Source organism: Bubalus bubalis, chromosome 5, assembly GCF_019923935.1.
Source record: "Bubalus bubalis isolate 160015118507 breed Murrah chromosome 5, NDDB_SH_1, whole genome shotgun sequence".
Taxonomy (NCBI): Eukaryota; Metazoa; Chordata; class Mammalia; order Artiodactyla; family Bovidae; genus Bubalus; species Bubalus bubalis.
In genome coordinates, this window is record NC_059161.1 from 38,675,994 (window position 1) to 38,697,177 (window position 21,184).

Here is a 21,184-nt window from a genome sequence, read left to right on the forward strand (position 1 = left end):
AACTCCTACTCGATCCCTCCCCAGCTCCCCCAACCCCCTACTGTTATTTATTGAGTATGTAACAAAATCAAGTCCCAGAGAAAGAAATCATTTGTTTGAGGTCCCATGGCAGGAAGTGGCAGAGCTGAGATTTGCTCCCAGGCCTGTCTGACTTCAAAGACCCCTTCTCTGAAACCACTGTCTCAACCTGACCCGGCCACTCCTGGAATCATGCAGCTCCCTCCCATCCCCTCCCACCCCCATCCCCAGCTCCCAGCCCATCCAGGGGTCTTATGTGTTTTCAGTAGGACTGAGTTAGAGGCCAAAGATAATGACAGCCTGGGCTGGAGGGTCCTGGGTCCCTAACACCCATTGGCCCCTCCAGCTCCCAGAAGGCAAACGGAGATCCTGGGATTTCCTGCTCAGCTGAATTCTACTCCCTCTGGAGCAGAGAAGGGTGGTTTGTCATGTCTGGGGGATGTGGGGCATAGCTTTGGAAACTGCAGTGCATGTGGAAACCTATGAACCAGAAGAGGTGGAGGAATGATTAAAGAGAGAAAGGATTAAAATCTACAGGGCTCCCCATGCTCTGCAGAGCCTCTCCCGCAAGCGGTGCTGTGATCTCTCTATTAGACAGCCAGCTGGCCGCCAGCTGCAGCGGTAAGAAGGGCTGAGTCCCTGACCCCAGCCTTAAGTCTTGGAGAAAGCAGTGTTTGGGGGCATGGAGGTGGGAAAGGCAGGGTGTGTTTGGCAAGCGGCAAAACATAGAAGTGGAATTCACTTGGCTAAAAATCAGGGTGAAGTGAAGGGGAGACGCATGGGAATGTCTTTATTTTATCAGCTCCACACCCTGGGTAAGATACCCCTGACCCTGCCCACCTGTCTCCCTCCCCGTCTGTATCAGTTATCTAGTGCTGCATAACAAATCAGTCCCCAAACTTAATAACTTAAAGGATAACAATAGTCTATATATATTAACACTTTCTGTTTCTGTGGGTCAGGTACTCAGGAGCAAGTTCACTCTGGGTCTCTCTTGAGGTTGCAGTCAAGATGTCAGCCAGGGCTATGGTCATCTGAAGGCTTGACCAGGGCTGGAGGACTACTCCCAAGATGCTTCACTCCCACGGGGCTGGTTGCTGGCAGGAGGCCTCAGTTTCCCAAATGGCGGTGTCTTCCTCAGAGTGAGCGACATGAGAGAACAAAATAGAAGCTGTCGTTTTGTTTTTTTTCAATGCACTGGCCCCAGAAGTCACAAACAGTCATAAAGGCCGGCAGTTACTGTTTCCAGCTTCTCCTGCATTCCAGACAATCACTGCTGATAGCATGGCTGCCTGGGGTCCCTGGGGTGACTGTGTCTGCCTCCAGAGTGGCTGGTCCCTACAGGTCGGGATATCAGTGTTCCTATGACTCCTTTTCAGAAATCATGATGTGAGCGACCACGGTCTGGGAAGGCAGACCTTTGCTGCACACCCATTCCCAAGTCTGCTGCCATCCCCTGCCCTCCACCCACTTCTACCTTCTACTTGCTGCCACCCTCCCCTCAATTGCCACATCTTTCATATCCAAAGACGATGCTCTCAGCAGTGATTGGAGCATAAGGAAAGCTGGGAACAATAGTGAAGTGAAGTGAAGTGAAGTGAAGTCGCTCAGTTGTGTCCGACTCTTTGCAACCCCATGGACTGGAGCCTGCCAGGCTCCTCTGTCCATGGGATTTCCAGGCAAGAAGACTGGAGTGGGTTGCCATTTCCTTCTCCAGGGGATCTTCCCAACCTAGGGATTGAACCCAGGTGTCCCACATTGTAGGCAGATGCTTTTACCGTCTGAGCCACCAGGGAAGTCTCAGAGAAGTGGGAACCATAGGAACCCACTTTTATGGAGTACTTACTATGTGTTAGGTTCATATCGAGCATGGTTAAAGTGCTGACTACTTACAGCCTCTCAATGGGTAGGTGAACTGAGGCACAGAGAGGGTAAGTGGCTTGCCCAAAGCCACACAGCCCAGAGCTAGAGTCTGCCTCCAGAGCCCACTCTGCTAACCTCACATATACTGCATCTGTGATATGAGGCAACATTCCCTTTTTAAGGAAGCTACAATTCATCAGACAGAGATGAGGGTTTGCAGCACAGCAAGAAAGATGGAGCTCGGACACCTGGAAGATCCTCCAGACCACAAGCTGTGAGGCCTCAGAGCAGCTTTGTCCCTGAGTACAAATCGGGTCTTCTGAACTGCAGTGAGCACTGGAGCAGCAGCTAGGTCAAAGGTCTATGCTAAGTCACTTCAGTTGTGTCCAACTCTGTGCGACCCCATTGACAGCAGCCCACCAGGCTCCGTCGTCCCTGGGATTCTCCAGGCAAGAACACTGGAGTGGGTTGCCATTTCCTTCTCCAATGCATGAAAGTGAAAAGTGAAAGTGAAGTCGCTCAGTCGTGTCCGACTCTTAGCGACCCCATGGATTGCAGCCTAACAGGCTCCTCCGTCCATGGGATTTTCCAAGCAAGAGTACTGGAGTGGGGTGCCATTGCCTTCTCCGAGGTCAAAAAGAAAAAAAAGTTTTTAATTGCCTGTGGTTCAGATGGTAAAGAATCCACCTGCAATGCAGGAGACCTGGGTTCGATCCCTGGGTTGGGAAGATCCCCTGGAGAAGGGAATGGCAGTCCACTCCAGTATTCCTGCCTAGAGAATTCCATGGACAGAGGACCCTGGTGGGCTACAGTCCATGGCATAGAAAAGAGTCAGACATGACTGAGTGACTAAGACTTTCAGTTTTTCACAAAATACACATAAGATAAAATTTCGCATTTTAATAAACATTTTGAAGAGCACAGTTAGTGGCATTGAGCACATACACAGGCTGCACAACAATCACCATTCACCATGTCCAGAACCTTCCTGCCATCTCGAGGTCTCTGCTGACCCCTCAGTTCTCCTGCGAGTCTGGACCCCCTCTCTGCTGCTGGCAGGGATGGCATGCCACACAAGCAGGCTTTCCGCTTCCGAGGGGAGGGAGGTTTGCCGTGATCCACTGCTGAGGTTCACTCTCTGCTGCAAAGGCCCAGAAGGGCTGTGCAGACGATGAGCTAGAACGACGGCATGAAAGGGAGTTTATCAATAGTACCTGGAGCTCAGTAATTCATAAACCTTTCATTAGTTTTACATCGATGACGGCTCAAGTTCTAGGAAGTAGATTTAGGCTGGGAAGACAGCCGTCTCCATAAATCATCATCTCTGAACATTAGGGAAGTGGAGGGAGCCTTTTTATAGGATTTCCCAGCAGCTCACTTGGGAAGCTGTGCTTTCTAATTCCCAACCCCTGCTTTTTTTTAATTAGAAAAAAAATTTTTAAGTTTTAATTGGGGTCCCCATTGCAGAGATGCTGCCGGACGAGCAACTTAAAGGGCCCGCGTGCCACCGCCCCCTCGGCCTGCCATGCTGCTACCCGTGCCGCTGCTGCTTGGCCTTCTCGGCCTGGCCGCCGCTGATCCCACCGTTTACTTTAAGGAGCAGTTTCTGGACGGAGACGGGTGGACCGAGTGCTGGATCGAATCCAAGCACAAACCGGATTTTGGCAAATTCGTTCTCAGTTCCGGCAAGTTCTATGGTGACCAAGAGAAAGATAAAGGCCTGCAGACTAGCCAGGATGCCTGGTTCTATGCTCTGTCGGCGAGATTTGAGCCCTTCAGCAACAAGGGTCAGACGCTGGTGGTGCAGTTCACGGTGAAACATGAGCAGAACATGTGGGGGCGGCTATGTGAAGCTGTTTCCAGCTGGTTTGGATCAGACAGACATGCACGGAGACTCCGTAATACAACATAATGTTTGGCCCAGACATCTGTGGCCCCCGCACCAAGAAGGTTCATGTCATCTTCAACTACAAGGGCAAGAATGTGCTGATCAACAAGGATATCCGCTGCAAGGACGATGAATTCACCCACCTGTACATGCTGATTGTGCGGCCTAATAATACCTATGAGGTGAAGATTGACAACAGCCAGGTGGAGTCAGGCTCCTTGGAGGACGATTGGGATTTCTTGCCACCCAAGAAGATAAAGGATCCTGATGCCGCTAAGCCTGAAGACTGGGACGATCTCGCCAAGATCGATGACCCCTCAGACTCCAAGCCTGAGGATTGGGACAAGCCTGAGCACATTCCTGACCCTGATGCTAAGAAACCTGAGGACTGGGATGAAGAGATGGACGGAGAGTGGGAACCACCTGTTATTCAGAACCCAGAGTACAAGGGGGAGTGGAAACCCAGGCAGATCGACAACCCAGAGTACAAGGGCATTTGGATCCATCCAGAGATTGACAACCCTGAGTATTCCCCTGACAGCAACATCTATGCCTATGAAAACTTCGCTGTTCTAGGCTTGGATCTTTGGCAGGTCAAGTCTGGCACCATCTTTGACAACTTCCTCATCACCAACGATGAAGCATATGCTGAGGAGTTTGGCAACGAGACGTGGGGTGTTACAAAGGCAGCAGAAAAGCAAATGAAGGACAAGCAGGATGAAGAGCAGAGGCTACACGAGGAGGAGGAGAAGAAAGGCAAGGAGGAGGAAGAGGCAGACAAAGATGATGACAAAGACAAGGATGAGGATGAGGAGGATGAAGGTGAGAAGGAAGAGGAGGAGGAAGAAGATGCTGCTGCTGCCCAGGCCAAGGATGAGCTGTAGGGGCCACCTCCGCTTCCAGGGCTGGACTGAGGCCTGAGCGCTCCTGCCGCAGAGCCGGCTGCACCAAATAATGTCTCTATGAGACTGGAGAACTTTGATTTTTTTCCAGGTGGGTTCCAATTTGGGGTGGATTTTGTTTTTGGCTCCCCCCTCCCCCCTTTTTTTAACTTTTTTTTTTTTTACTGGCATTTTGTCTCTGATTCTCTTCAGCCCTCACCTCTGGCCTTCATCTGTCTTGATTGACATCTTTGCTTTCTTCTGTCCCCTTCACTCCAGATCCCTAAGTTCCCTTCCAGCTTGGGGACTCAGGGTGGGATGTGGTGTGGAGGAGAAGCCCCAGGCCCAAAATTCCATCTATTCTTCCTGGATCCCAGAGGGTGGGGTAGGAGAAGAGGGTGGCATCCCCAGCCCCCCAGCACTGAGGAAGAATGGGGCTCTTAAGGCCTTAGCTCTGATCCCTTCCCCTTTCTCCCTGCCCCCAGGACTGGGCCACTTCTGAGTTGGGGCGGCGGGTTCTAGCTCAGCTCATGCTGAGAATGTAAGAACTACAAACAAAATTTCTATTAAATTAAGTTTTGTGTCTTCAAAAAAAAAAAAAAGTTTTAATTGGAAGGTAATTGCTATACTATGTTGTAAATGTTAGTCTCTGCTGTACAACGTGAGTCATGTGATGTATACATATATTTCCTCCCTCTTGAGCTTCCCTTCTACCCTCAACTCCCATCACACTCCTCTAGGTCACCACAGAGCACAGGCTGAGCTCTTTGTGCTATGCAGCATCTTCCCACTAGCTATCTATTTATATGATAGTGTATATATATATATATATATATATATATATATACACACACACATATATATATGGGCTTCCCTGATAGCTCAGTTGGTTAAGAATCTACCTGCAGTGCAGGAGACCCCAGTTCAATCCCTGGGCTGGGAAGATCCCCTGGAGAAGGGAAAGGCTACCCACTCTACTATTCTGGCCTGGAGAATTTCATGGACTGTATAGTCCATGGGGTCACAAAGAGTCAGACCCGACTGAGCGACTTTCACTTGGGCTTCCCAGGTGGCACTAATGGTAAAGAACCCGCCTGCCAGTGCAGGAGACAGAAGAGACACGGGTTCGATCCCCGGGTCCGGAAGATCCCCTGGAGGAGGGCATGGCAACCCACTCCAGTATTCTTGCCTGGAGAATCCCATGGACAGAGGAGCCTGGCAGGCTACAGTCCATGGGGTCGCAGAGTTGGATACGACTAAAGCGACTTAGCATGCAGTGTATATATGTTAATACTACTCTCTCAGTTCGTCCCACCCTCCCTTTCACCTGCTGTGTCTTACTCCCTTTCTGAGCTGATGTTGAATTTCCAGCCTCATGTCCTTGGACAGAAAACACAGTCGGAGGCTCCAAGGAGGGATTAGAAAGGGAACCAAATGCCCCTGCCATTTGCTGAGGCGCCGCCAAGCCTGCGGGCTTGTGTCGGGGTTACCTGAAGAGGGCTCAAGGAAACAGCTCTCCCTGGAAGGTGCTTCTGTGAGAGGAAGAAACTGGAGCAGCAGGAGGAGAGCACACAGGGAGGAACTTTACAATTCAGCTCTCACAGAAATGAGAGCACACAAAGCCTTTTTCTCTTTTTTTCCCCACATTCAAACATTTAATTCAAACTTGAATTGGCCTTTGGCTATAAGCATTCTTATTTTTTTCTCATTGGACTTATTTTATTTTTTATTGAAGTATAGTTGATTCACAGTGTTGTTTTAATTTCTGCTCTACAGCAAAATGACTCAGCTACGCATGAGTACGTGTGTGCTCAAGTCGTTCAGTCGTGTCCGACTCTTTGCGACCCTATGGATTGTAGCCCACCAGGCTTCTCTGTCCATGGGATTCTTCAGGCAAGAATACTGGAGTGGGTTGTCACGCTCTCCTCCAGGGGATCTTCCCTGATCTAGGGATCAAACCTGCGACTCTTACTTCTCCTGCATTAGCAGGCAAGTTCTTTACCACTAGCGCCACACACACACACACACACACACTCTCTCTCTCTCTCTCTTTTTTTATAGTAGTAGGTGCAAGATAAAGCCTTTTGCTTGCTAACGAGAACAGTAGTGACCACAACAGTGCTTAGAATAGTGTCTGCCACGGAGACAACTCTCCACATTGGCCAACACAGAGGAACCCTCTGGAAGGTAGGGTCTACACAGACGGGATGTCAGGGCGCAGTCCTCACTGCTCCCTTTCCTCTGGGCAGGGGTCCTCTTAGCAGCCTCCCATCCGCTGTCTGCTTTGCTTTGCAGCCCCAGTCTCCGTGCCCCGCCCGGTCCACCCCTTTTCCACATCACCCACGGGCTTCTCACCCCGCCCCGGCCCGGCTGCCTGCAGTATAGGCTCGGACAGGCTAATTACAAGACAGAGAGGAGAAGCACTGGCAGAGACCCGGGTGGTGATTTGGCGGCCCGGGCCTCTGGACTCAGTGATGTTCTGCGGTGGGGGCAGCGCTGGCGGGCTCGACAAATCAAAGACTTTTCAATTTCCTCCCTTCTCCCTGTCTCTTGCCCGTGGAGGGTGAGCCTGCGAGCGCGGAGCCGGAGGTGAACTGCCGCAGTGTTTGCTGTGTCTGGCTGTGGAATGAGACGGGTCCTAGCAAGAAGTGTCCCAGGAGAACTTTTACTCAGGAATAATCTGCATGAGTATTTATTTCCTCCTTGTTGGGCTTCCCGCTGAAGTGCAGGCTTATTTCTGCTAGTTTCCGGCAGGAGGAGACCTCCGCTCAAAGATTTCAGTGAAGCTGCCAAAGATTCAGATTCAACGAGTGTTCACCGAGCATTGACTGTGTGATACCCTCTGCCCATGGCTTTGCCCACTCTGTCCTGCTTAGCCTTTCTAAAAGCTTTCTGAGTTGTATTCGCATTCTACAGATGGGGAAGGTAAGTCCAAAATTGGTAATAACTCCACCAGCTGACATTTCTTTATTGCATTTACTTGCCATGTTTCAGTTCTATTCACTGAGCTCACTTAATTCTCCGACAACCCTATGATATAGATACTGCTATTATGCCCATTTTACAGCTGAGGAAACTGAGGCCCAGTGAGGTTAAATAACTGCTCCAGGTTACAGGGGTTGAAGGTAAGGGGCTGGGATCCAAATCTAGGTTAGCTGGCACCAGAGCTAGAAATTGGGTCCAGTTTTTCCGATTCATGTCCAATTCCTAAAAGCCATGCTTATTCTTGGCTTGATGCCCATAGGAGGGATGGACTTTGGGGGATGGCACCCCATATACCTAAGGATCCCAGAAACTATAAGGCCAAGACTTGATTGTGTGTTGTGATTAGGCTATTTAAGAGGCAAGCTATAGAAATCCAACTTAAGTAGCTTAGAGTAAAGGAACTTTATTGGTTCCAGTGAAACAGGAGTCCAGGGGTGAGTCTAGGGATCATATGATGTCATCATAGCTCTGTCTGACTTTCTCTTGAGTTCATTCACCAGCTGCTTTCTTCTGTCCTCAGGGCAGGGAGAGTGGGGGTGGCATATATTGGCAGTTTAGGAACTGCTCAAGTCCCCTGCTAAGGGGCTGAGTGGGAGCTGAAATACCTTCAAAGCTCTGCTTGCCAAGCTCTGTGCCCTGGTACAAGGCAGTGTTGGGCACTTTCCCCACGTCATGTGCTAGGAAGACTCACTTATTCCTAATACATGTAAGATGCTCTATATGTTACAGGTTACCCTGACCCCACCTCATCCACTCAGAATATTTATGGACCCCCTATCACAGGACTCAGGTACTTCCCTGCCCTCTTGCAGCATATATTTTGTGTGTATGCTTAGTCGCTCAGTCACGTCCGACTCTTTGTGACTCCATCAACTACAACCTATCAGGCTCCTCAGTTCATGGGATTCTCCAGACAAGAATACTGGCGTAGGTTGCCATTTCCTTTTCTAGGGGATCTTCCCAACCCAGGGATCAAACCTGGGTCTCTTGGGTCTCTTCCAGTGGCACAGGTGGGTTCTTTACTGTCTGAGCCACCAGGGAAGGATCCGACTGGCTTAGCTTGGGTCATGTAACCACACTTGAACCAATCACTTTTGCCCAAAGGAATGAGTGGATACAGTGGAGCCAGGTGCCCATCCCTTTGGGGGAGATTGGCACTTGATTGGCAGTCTTACCAGTACCACCTGGAATGGGGGTATTTTCTCAGAGGAAATAGAAGGACTAGGCTGTAGAAATAACTGACATTCACCCAACTGTGGGAAAATTATAGTCCTAGGACTGAATTTCCTTTTCCTGGGACAAAAATATTCCTAGGAAAATTTCCTCTTCCTTGACCAGTAACCTTTCCATCTGCAGTAGGCGATGGCTGGCCTCCTATACTCTGAGAGGAGTGGATCAGGATGTCCCTAAGGGTTTAGTCATTGGTCTTGTTCAGGAAGGTCAGGGGTCAGGACTGTTTACTCAGTATCAAGGCAGTCTGACCTTCAATTTGAGGAAGAAGAAAATTGATGGGGCATCGGGCAGTGTCAGGGGTGTGCACGTCAGGGAGCAGGTACTGAGTGGGGCTCCTGGTCCCATTGTTGGTGGAAGGCTTGTATTCCATATTTACTGAGTACTTGTTATGTGCCAGGAGCTTCACTTCAGTTCACTTCAGTCGCTCAGTTGTGTCCGACTCTTTGGGACTCCATGGACTGCAGCATGCCTGGCTTCCCTGTCCATCACCAACTCCCAGAGCCTCCTCAAACTCATGTCCATCAAGTCGGTGATGCCATCCTACCATCTCCTTCTCTGTCGTCTCCTTCTCCTCCTCCCTTCAATCTTTTCTGGCATCAGGGTTTTTTCTAATGAGTCAGTTCTTCGCATCAGGTGCCTAAAGTACTAGAGCTTCAGCTTCAGCATCAGTCCTTCCAATGAATATTCAGGACTGATTAGGATTGATTGGTTTGATCTCCTTGCAGTCCAAGGGACTCTCAAGAGTCTTTTCCAACACCATAGTTAATTTCACTTGCTTTGCCTAATTTAAGCTCCACACCTATCAGATATGTGTTATCACTTTTTGTTGGTGAAGAAACTGAGGCTCAGAAAGCAGGAAAAGAAAAATGCTCACTTGGGTGTGCTGACTTCCAAGGTCCCTTGACTGAGCCCACAGGGCCCTGAGGTCACAGAGGCATCCTCAAGCCCCCGCCCACATGCCCAGTGAGGAACCTCAATTGGAACCCAGTGTGGACTCAATTTAATATCTTGATCCCTGGCCTCCCCTTCTCCAGCCCACCCACTCCTAGAGACCCAGCAAACCCTCCTTTAGCCTCTGCTCGCACCATCTCCCCTGCTCCCACTTGCAGCTGGCGGCATCTTGCAGTTTCCTGAGCACTTTCCTGTGTTCTCAAAGGATGAACATCTTCTGATCCCTGAGGCCACCTCATGGTCCCAGGACACCCGCCTGCCCATTTCAGGAGGAAGGCCAAGCTCAAGCTGAACCGAGGGGCTTGTCTGCCACTGGAGAAAGCTCCCAGTGTGGCCTTGTTCCTTTTCAGGGTGCTGAGAACTGGGGCCTGGGTAGAGGAAACAGCCCTGTGGATGCATTGCCAAGGGTTTTCTGGGGACAGGATCACCCCTCCTGGAGACCCGGAGGCTCTGCTCTGTGAGATCAACGTCTCCTTTCTCTTCTTTTCTTTCACTGAAGTATAGCTGATATGTAATACTGTGCTAGTTTTAGGTATACAACAAAGTGATTTGGTTCTATGTACATATGTGTGCTTGCTTCTATATCCATGTTGTTGTTTAATCACTAGATCGTGTTCAGCTCTTCGTGACCCCATGGTCTGTAGCCCGCCAGGCTCTTCTGTCTGTGGGATTTCCCAGGCAGGTAGACTAGAGTGGGTTGCCATGGCCTTCTCCAGGGGATATTCCCGACCCAGGGACTGAACGTGCGCCTCCTGCATTGGCAGGTGGATTCTTTACCACTTAGCCACCCGGGAAGCATCCCTGCCCCTATATATATATATATATATATATATATATATATATATATATTCTATGTATATATATGTTCTTTTTTCCAATTCTTTTATAAGATATCAGATATAGTTTCCTGTGCTATACAAGCAAATTCTTGTTATCCATTTTGTATATGGTGATGTGTATCTGTCAAGCCAATACTCCTAATTTATCCCCCCACCTTTGGTAACCATAAAACTGTTTTCCACACCTGTGAATCTGTATCAGCTTCATAAATAAGTTCATTTGTACTATTTTTAGGTTCCATGTATAAATGATATCATATAATATTTGTATTTTTCTATCTGACTTCATAAGCTCTAAGGTAAGATCACATAGTAATCTCTAGGTTCAACCGTGTTACTTTAAGTGGCATTATTTCACTCTTTATTTTAATGGTTGAATGTCTCCATTATTAAAATGTGAGCCTAGGGAGGTGGAAGTGACTGGAAGAGGAGCCCCAGCACCCAGGGCTGGGGACTCCAGTTCTGCCTCCTCTGCCCTGTCCATGCCTGCTGCTCGTGCCCACTTGGAATCAGAGAAGAGCAGGTGAGACTCAGAGCAGCCCATAGCTGGTTTCCCATTCCTTATTCATTGACACTGATTCCTTTATTCAACAAATATTTTGTGAGTACCTACTGTGTACAAGCACTGGGCTAAGCCTTGGAGATACCATGATCCCCCTGCTGTCATGGAGAGTTCAGTCTTGTGGGGAGAGAGGGAGATACATAAACAAGCAATTGTTATGTTATGTGTTAAGTTCTAGTACAGGCGTAAGCACAGGAGACTCCAGGTGCAAAAGGGAGGTACATAGCCTCTACTTGGAGGTTTCTACCTCTACCAGAAAGCTTCTCCGAGGAGAGATGATATCTTAGTAGCTGAGACCTGAAGGATCTGAGGAATTAGCTTGGCAAAGTGAAGTGATCCAAGCAGAGGTATCAGTTTGTGATCAGTTTGCCTGAAAGTGAGAGAGTACGCATGTATGCATTCACTCATTCATCCATTCATTCAACAAATACTTTCCCAGCATCAGCTGTGTACCTAGCACTCTTTTAGATGTCGGAGCTGACCATAGCCGTGACCCAGGGAAACAATGTCCATACCTCATGGCACTTACATGCTAGTGGGATGGGGCCATTCACTTAATCCAAAGAAATCTTGATGACATGGGTAGACATGTGGAAGGGACAGGGGCCTCTCCCCTGCTAAGGTTCCCTTGGGCCCCAATCTCTATCCTCCTCCTGTCAAGCCTGGCAGCCGACCCCTGAGCCTGCCTGCACCGGTCAACTGTGGGGAGGTCACCCAGTCCATGGGGCAGCCTGTGCCAATGTATTAATAGCCTGGCTGAAGGCCTGCTGAACAGTTCTGCTAATTACAGTGATTAATGGCTTCAATTTACTTAGTAAGAGTAATGTGCTGTCACTCTGCTGTCAGAGCTCAGTCCCAGTGTCTGCTCCCTCCTCTCTCCTTCAACAGGTGGCCACCCAGGTTCTTACAGGCTCCCCACTGATGGCCCGGGCTCTCTCAAGTCCAGGTTCCGGCCTGCCCATCATTGTATCAGCTTGGGACCTGTCTGCTGCCCTCTGGTGGCAAGGGGAGGAGAATCCTTACCTGTCCCCACTGTAGAGGGGCCACAGTCTCTCTGGGGACATAGCTGGTTGAGTCCTCCCCAGCCCTCCATGTCACCTCTGCACAGGGCACAGAGAACCTCTGGTCTCTAGTTGATCCCCCCTCTCCCCAGCTCTGTCTTATCCCTGGGGAGCGTTTACCCTAGCTAAAGTCATTTTACGTGGTTTCCTATTTCATGACCACCCTCTGGCTCCAGAGCACGAGCACCTTTGAGGACAGGGACCCTCTCAGGTGCTTCATTTGTCAAATGAATGAATGACTACATAAGGGTCTTACTCCCCCATTGCATGAGCCTCAGTCTTTGTAACAAGATGACTTTGGATCTGGTGTTTTTCTTCCCCCAATCCCTCCTCAGCACCCCTCCCAGGTGATGTCTGTAGGTGACAAGAGGCCCAGTGTCTTCATTCTGCTGCCTGAGAAATGCAAGATCACGCAGCACAGAGGTTGAACAGGAGCCAAGGCCTGATGACCTGAACCCGTTGTCCACTAGAGCGGGGACATCAGGACAAGAGCGTTCACTGAAGCCCAGGTGTCCATTTCTGGGGGATGTTTCAAGCCTCCAACTAGAGCTTCCTTTGATTGCGATCATTTTCTTTTCTGTTCAGGGTGGGGGGCCAAAACTTCCTTGTGATCGGAGTCTTCTGCGGTCTCACCTGACTCCCTCCCTTTGTCCCCAGTAACTGCTCTTCATCATTGTAGTTGGGTTGGGGGATAAGGACGGACTGTCTTCTCGGGGGCAACCTTGGAGCTTTCCTCCACTTTCCAGGCCAATCCTGAGACCAGGAGGCGCCTCCATTTCCTTCTGGCCCCAGAATTGTCTTGTTGCCAAGCCTGCTGTAGCTTTGAGCTGTAGCGTCAGCTTAGTCCCTCCCCGCCACCCCCCACTTCCCCAGGGCAGCTGTGACAAGCTTGACCGAGTGGATGGCCACAGTTAAGGGAGAAGAGGGTGCTATTTGTTTCGTTCGCTCACTGCCATGCTTGCCCAAGCAGGCAGCCCCGGCTGGCAGGATGCCCGAGGGAGCCCTTCCCTCGATCAAGCCAAACATGACTGGTGCTGGGAGGAGAGTGGCGTTCAGTGGGGACAGGGCCGTGTTTCCATTTCCTCTCCTGGCAGCGACAAGAAACTCACTTGTCAATCTTTCAGCCCAATCAGAACAGGACGGAGGCAACAGTGCAGCAAGAGGGATTGCAGTCAGACGGCAAGGAAAGAGAAGACACACTTTCCAGGAAAGGAAGTGAGGGAGAGGACCAGCATGTTAACCTAGGAGTGACAGCCCCAGGCTAGCCCCTGGCTGGCTGTGAGCGGGCAGGTCATGTCTCGCTTGGCCTGTTTCTCCATCTGCACTGCAGCAGGGGGAGGCCTGTATGAGCTGAAAACAAAGGTTGCTTCGAGTTCTGGGATTCTCCATCTATATCTAATTCCTGCCCCCTAGACACATGCAGGAATGGAGCAGGGTGGCCCCTGACCCCTTGGGGGATAGCCAGTACTTGCTGGAGGAGCCGACACCTCACGACCAGCTCCCTGCAGACGTGACAGCTACTGGGTCTCAGCAGGCGACAGGCCAGATTGATAATCGACTCCGGCCATGGGGGAGCCAGCCTGACCTAATTAGTATGCAGTGCCTGTGCAGAGCGCTTAAGAAAAACTTATTAATTTCCCCTCCACAAAGACTGAGAGTTCGACAGTAATCACAGTATCAAGTTGTAATAAAAAAAAAAAATCCCTCTATTGAAAATAGCGGTTGGGGCTCTGGAGAGTTCAACAGGAAAAGATTGTATTAAGATAAAGGAGATTATAGCAGAGCAGACATTAAAGGTTGTCATTGTCTGGTAAATCACCTCGGGGAGGCCCTGGGACTGCTATTGCCCAGCAAGGTAGCAAGGACCAGGTTCCTGACCCGGCAACCCGCCAGCTGGCCCATCTCTCTCTGGTCTCTCTCCTGCCCTCCAAGGCTGGAGCAAACTCAGTAATCTGATGTCACTGCCCCTTGAAACTGGCTGAGGACACTCATTAGGGACAGAAGGTGGAACAGTCTCCGGATTCTGGAAGACAGATCTCCACTGAGGCACTCTTATAGTCTAGCCTGACGGTGGGGGCTTCAGGACATTTGTCCAGCAGTGGAGGGACCTGGTGGGGCGGAGTGTTTCTGTGTCACCTATCCTGTTGGCATCTTCATGGTAGGGACGGAGTCCCAGTGTTTGAATCCTCCGGACTCTGCCTGACCTGCCTCCCAGACACAGGCTGAGTCAGAGAGAGTGTCCTGACTTGCCCATGGGGAGGTTCCAGTCCTGGTGGAAAAAGCCCAGAAATTCTAGCGAGAAATTATCAGGATTGAGACTTCCCTGGTGATCAGGTGGTTAAGAATCCACCTTCCAGTGCAGGGGATGCAGGAAAAGATCATGGCATGACCGTCCCTGGTTGGGGAGCTAGAATCCCACACACCATGGACAACTAAGCCAGCATGCTGCAAGTACAGAAGTCCTTGCACGGCAACAAGAGAAACCCCCGTGCAAGGCAACTAGGGAAAGCCCACTTGCAACAGTGAAGACTCAGCACACCCAAAATACACTCAGGTCCTAGATGGTCGTCGCCCCTGGGACTCTCACCAAGTAGTGGCTGGCTCGGTGTGGTGCAGGGCAGAGCCAGGGAGTAGGACCTGCTCCCTTTGACATCTTTGCTTGGGCCAAATGAGAGGTTGTACAGACTCCAGAGGTGCAGTCTGATCTGAAAGTTACACTGAAATCAGGACAAGAAGTTTCCAGTTGTTAATGGCTGGGAGGCTGCCTGTAAGAGTGGAGTGATGGTGTGCTGAGGGGTTTTGTTACCTGTAACGGGGTTGTAGGGAGAGGATAGTCTCCTCAGCTTTGAGTCCTGACTCTGCTGTGTATGAGCCGTCCTTAGGTGAGTTACTTAACCTCTCTGTGCATCAATGTCCTTATATATAGAACAGTGGGAACAGTAGTAATGCAGCCATAAAATTAAAAGATGCTTGCTCCTTGGAAGAAAAGCTATGACAAACCTAGACAGCATATTAAAATGCAGAGACATCACCTTTTCAACAAAGGTCCATATAGTCAAAGCTATGGCTTTTCCAGTAGTCATGTATGGGTATGAGAGTTGGACCATAAAGAAGGCTGAGTGCCGAATAATTGAAGCTTTCAAACTGTGGTGCTGGAGAAGACTCTTGAGAGTCCCTTGGACAGCAAAGAGGTCAAACCAGTCAATCCTAAGGGAAATCAACCCTGAGTATTCATTGAAAGGACTAATACTGAAGCCTTATTAATACTGAAGTCCAATACTTTGACCACCTGATGTGAAGAGCCGACTCATTGGAAAAGACCCTGGTGCTAGGAAAGACTGAGGGCAGGAATAGAAGGGGGCGACAGAGTATGAAGTGGTTGGATGGCATCACTAACTCAATGGGCATGAGTTTGAGCAAACTCCAGAGGATGGTGGAGGGCAGGGAAGCATGGTGTGCTACAGTCTGTAGGGTTGCAAAGAGTTGGACACAACTTGGCGATTGAACAACAACAATAGTAATGGTATCTACTTCGTAGAATTGTGATAAGGATTAATGTATTATACATGAACAGTTATAAATTAAAATCTGCTCTTATCTCCTAATTGCCCTGGCCTAGGTCACACAGTCAATAGGTGGCCAACTCACAGGGCATGGCCACCTTGCCCATCACCATCTTTCCACAAGCCACTTTAAATTTTTCATTTGTTTAATTGGCTGTGCCGGGTCTTAGTTGTGGCATGTGAACTCTTTAGTTGCGGCATCTGGGATCTAGTTCCCTGACCAAGTACTGAACCCAGGCCTCCTGCACTGGGAGCAGGAGGACCACCAGGGAAGTCCCTGTGCAAGCCACTTCCTGGGGAGTGCAGTGTGGTGGCCAAGTGGGTGGAGCCCAGATGCCCTAAGTTCAAATCCTGCTTCAAAACTTGGGCAACTGACTTGGCTTCTCACTCACTCAGCTTCCCCTTGTACAAAACGAGGAGGTCACTGGCCCCAGGTGAAGGTGCGGGTACCATGAGGAAGCCAGAAGGGAACGGTCTCTGCCTGTGGACGACAAAGCCAGCAGGCAGAGCCCTCCACGTGGCATTGCCCTCTGCAGCTGTCAGCCTTGGGCACGGAAGACTGCTCTGAAGTCACCCTGAGTTTATGATGCTGAGCCAAGGGGACCAGGCTTGTTACCTGTAATGGGGTTGTAGGAAGATTAATGTGAGGCTGGGTGAAGTAGCTAAGGCGAGTCTTTTCCCCAGTTAATATGCACATTTAAGGAACGATTTGAGAGTGTGAAAACTTTTAAAAGGAATGCTAATTTTAGTGGGAGAGATAAATTCTGGGAAGGAGAACATTCAGAGAAAGGCTGCTCTGGGATGGAGGTACCAGGAGGGCCTGCTCAGAATTCAGCCCAGTGGGGAGATTCTCTGAGGGCCTTGCAGTGCCCACTGTTTCCAGGACCACAGGCCTATAAGGGGGCAACGGAGGATGAGATGGTTGGATGGCATCACCTACTCAATGGACATGAGTTTGAGCAAGCTCTGGGAGATAGTGAAGGACAGGGAAGCCTGGTGGGCTGCAGTCCATGGGGCTGCAAAGAGACGGCCACGACTGAGCGACTGAACAACAAGATCTTGAGGGACACCCAAAGCAGACACTGGGTTGGCTGTGGTGACCCTGGACCTAGGTTGGGGCCTTGCTGGACTGGAACTGTGTAGTAGTGGGGGGCCCTTGGGTGTATTATGGAGAGTAGGCAGTGGAGGGAGTGCAACTCAGAGGGGCAAAGTCAGGTTAAAGGCTGGGAAGACTTCATGGAGGAGGTGCCACTTGAACTGAGCCTTGAAAAATGGGTTGGGAGGAAGGGGTGAAACCTAATGGATGGTGGACTTTTGGTCCAGGAGATCCTGGTAGGATGCGGTGCCCACAGACAGGTGAGACCCAGGTTTCTTCAGGCCTGTGTCCAGGCTCTAGGAGGGTCCCTGTGAGCAAGCTCAAAGGAGACCAGGGGAAGTAGCCTCTCTTCCCCAGGGGAGCACTTCATCTCCTGGAGCCTCCAAATGGGACATGTGGATTCTCTGCTTTCACACGCTGTAAGTTTCCCATGGTATCCTCGGCCCTGGCAGGAAGACTGGAGGCCAGACGTGGCCCTCACCCCCATGCTCCCCAGCAGGGCAGGCCCTTCCTTCCAGAGTCTCATCTCTCTGCATTAGAAAGGGTGTCACGCAGGTTCTTCCAGGGAACCCTGAACTCTAAGACCCCATCCCATCCCATCCACTTGTCCTGCTCTATAGGGGTGAGGATTTCCCTGGTGATCCAGTGGTTAGGAATCCGCCCCCCAATGCAGGGGACATGGGTTCAATCCTTGGTCTGGGAAGATTCCACATGCCATGGATCAACAAAGCCCGTGTGCTGCGACTGCTGAGCCTGCATGCCTGGAGCCCATGCTCTGCAGCAAGGGAAGGAACTGCAGTGAGAAGTCTGTGCACCTTAACTAGAGGGTAGCCCCAGCTTGCTGAAACTAGAGAAAGCCTGTGCGCAGCAATGAAGACCCAGCACATCCAAAAATAAATAAAATTTTAAAAGTGGGGTGCGCCTGTCCTCCACTCACTTGTTCCTTCTGTATCCACCGAGACCCAGGTGTTGAGGAATCAGTGCCTGGGAAGCTCAAGGAGATGAAAAGCCTTTCCAAGAGCCCAGTGCGGTTATTAATAACATCTCTCAGCTCCGAATGCCTCTTTAATTCCTCCGCTTAAACCACTCTGGAATCCATAACAGTTGCCCCTTAGCCTGTGGTTATTCCACTCCCTTAATGGCCTTTTATGGAGGGACCTTATTGAAAGCTTTTCCCCAGCCTGAGTAAATCATGTCCTCTGGGTCATCCTTGCCTGCAGTTTTATTAACTTCTTAAGGGAAGTCAGAGGGACCAGAGGGAGGCCAGTGTTCGCTCTGTCCCCCCAGTCCCAGTGCTCACCTGGGTCTCTTACCTGGCTGAGGTCCTCGGAGGAGAAGGTGACTGGGGACCTTGGAGATCAAAGATGTTGGGGTGTCCCAACCCCACGCCCCTCCCTCCCTCTCATAAATCAGTCTTTCTAGGGGGATGGAGCCTGGGAGACTTGGTGATATGAGCTAGGCACAGAAGGGAGCAGGGGCAAGCACCAGGGAGGGCAACACCCACATCAGTCACCTGGTGCGTCAGTCACCTGGTGCTTTGGTTGCCTAGTGCATTAATTAATTGGGGCATCAGTTACCTGGTGCATTAGATACCCGATGAAATTGGTTACCTGGCGCATTGGTTACCTGGTGCATCAGGCATGTGGTGAGCCCTAGATTTGACAGCAGGGAGGGGGAAGCAGAACCAGGGCAGAACATGGGTGCTCAAAATGGAGAACTGGAAAAGGTAAAGGACCACACTGATGCAAGATGTTAATAACAGGGAAAACTGTGTGCAGTGGAAAGGCATGCATGGGAAGTCTCTGTAATCCCTCCTCAATATTTCCATAAACTCCAAACTGCTCTAAAAGTAAAATCTATTAATTAAAGAGAAACTCAAAGGAGACCCCAGGAAATGGTGATGCCTAGAAAAGATCAGGGGGTCCCCCTGGAGATCTGGGATGACTTTCAAGGGGCCCATGTGCCTCTCCCCTGCCACAGAACGAAGAAAGGAGGGGAGCAGCAGATGCTGGGAGAGGTGAGGAGGGTAGCAGTGGGGCTGGGCGGGGACTGGGTGTCCCCAGGGAGTGGAGGGGGTTTCTTAACGGAGCCTGGACCCGTCTCTATGGTCTATTCCTTGGGCTGTGGGCAGAGGTGCCCATAGAGAAATACCATTTCAGACTGATTTCCTGCTGTCCTTTCTCATCCCAACTCTGAACCCCTCAAAAATGCTGGCTCCTCCCTTCTGGTCCGGGAGAAGGTCAGAGCAGACCCCGTGCCCAGCTCTAGAGCCCTGGAGCTTCCTCCCCATTGGGAGGTTATAAACCATCTTGATGACTACAGCTAGAGGAAGAGGAGAAAGGCAGGACGCAGGGCTGAAGACCACTTAGAAGGGGCCCGTGTCTCTCTGACTGCCCCTGGGAAGGATCTCAGAGGGGCTTCCAGCTCTGCGTGACTGGGGCAGCAGAGGTTTTGAAAATTCTGTCTGTAGCCCAGGAAGGCTGGATCCCCAACAGGCAGCACTATGAGGACCTGCCACCCCTGGTGTCCCACCATCTGGACCCAGTGGGCAGGTCATCGGAGGAGGGGTTGGGGTCTCCTCTTCTCCCACGTCTGGAAGTGGAGTGAACACCAGGAGTCAGGAGTTGGACTCTTCCTGCCCACCTGTAAGAGGGTCCAGGCCTGAGTCTGACCCGTGGGGGAGGAAACGTCAGGCTCAGCTGTCTGGGGCCCCTCCTTCCTCCAGCTCTGGGCTTGGAGTTGAAGGCCAGTTCTGACGCCCTCACCTTCCTCTCCATGTTCCCAGCAATAGTGACTGATGGGTGCCGGCACTTAGCACCCAGCTGTGGTTGAGGGATGTATGTGTATGGTCTCATTACATCTCACCCTATCTAAAGAGATCTCTTTATCCTAATTATTATCTCCCATTGCACCCCTCTTTTTTAAAAAATACTTTTCTTTCTTTAGTTGGCTGTGCCAGGTCTTTTGCTGAGGCATGCGAACCTCTTAGTTGCGGCATGTGGGATCTAGTTCCCTGACCAGGGATTGAACCCAGGCTCCCTGCATTGGGAGTGTGGAATCTTAGCCGCTGGACCACCAGGGAAGTCCCTGTACCCCTATTTTTCACTTCTTAGCAGAGATTGTAAGTCATATTAACTGTTGCCTTGTTGCCTGTCTTCCTTTCGAGGCTATAAATCCTTTCGTTTGCTGTAACATTCTTAGCATCCGTGGTAAATAAGGCCTGGAACACTGCAGATACTCACTAAATATTTGTTGAATAAATGCAGGACTTAATCAAGTGAATAGTCTCAGAGAGGTTAAGTAATTTTCTCAGGGTCGCACAGCTTGGATCTGGTGGACCTGGAGTTCTTGCCCAGGTTGCTCATGTACAGTCTGAGCTCTTACTGCTCTTACTTGTTCCCCTGGTACTGGGAGGAGCTTGAATCTCAGGCCCAGCAAGAGGCTGAGAATAGCCTGAACCCTAGGGCCTTCACATACCCTCCTGCAAAATGGGTTGGGCTTCTCAGTGGTGCTGGGAGTGGAGTTGGATTCTCCCCTGAGCTGGAGCCTGGCCACTGGGCGACCTTTCTGGTCTGAGGTCTCCTTCTTCTTCCCTCCAGGTAACTATAGACATGGATTTATAACCTGGCTGGGACAGTGAAAGACAAGCCCCCAGATTGGTGGCTGTGGAAATAAAGGCCACACTCCTCATCCCTGCTGGGAGACGAGGCAGCAGGAGAAGCTGAGTGTATGGACCAGTGCTGCAGCTCGACCTGGGAAACACACCTGCGTCAGTTCCCGTCACCTGGCCCTGGCATAAACCAAGGAGCCTCCCCTCCTCCCTGACCCCTGCAGGCCACTCTCCATTCAGGAGCCAGAGTGATCACAAAAGACAAACTTGATTCAAACTTTAAAAATGTATTTATTTTTAATTGGAAGATAATTGCTGTACAATATTGTATTGATTTCTGCCGTACATCAGTGTGAATCAGCCATAGGTGTACATATGTCCCCTTCCTCTTGAACCTTGCTCCTTCCTCCCACCCCATCGCACCCTTCTAGGTCATCACAGAGCACCAGTTTGAGCTCCCTGTGTTTTATAGCAAATTCCCACTGGCTATCTATTTTACATTCGGTAATGTATATGTTTCCATGCTGCTCTCTCAATTCGTTCTTACCAAACCTGATTAAAACTTTCAGTGGTTCTTCATTCTGGTTACCAAAATATCCCAAGTCCTCTTTGTGCCCTGCGCCTAATCTAGCCC

At 50.4% G+C, this 21,184-nt stretch overlaps 1 pseudogene; it reads left to right on the forward strand.

Annotated features, from left to right (window-relative positions):
- The first annotated feature begins 3,330 nt into the window (after positions 1-3,330).
- Positions 3,331-5,130, forward strand: LOC102389535 (annotated as a pseudogene).
- Positions 5,131-21,184: the final 16,054 nt, after the last annotated feature.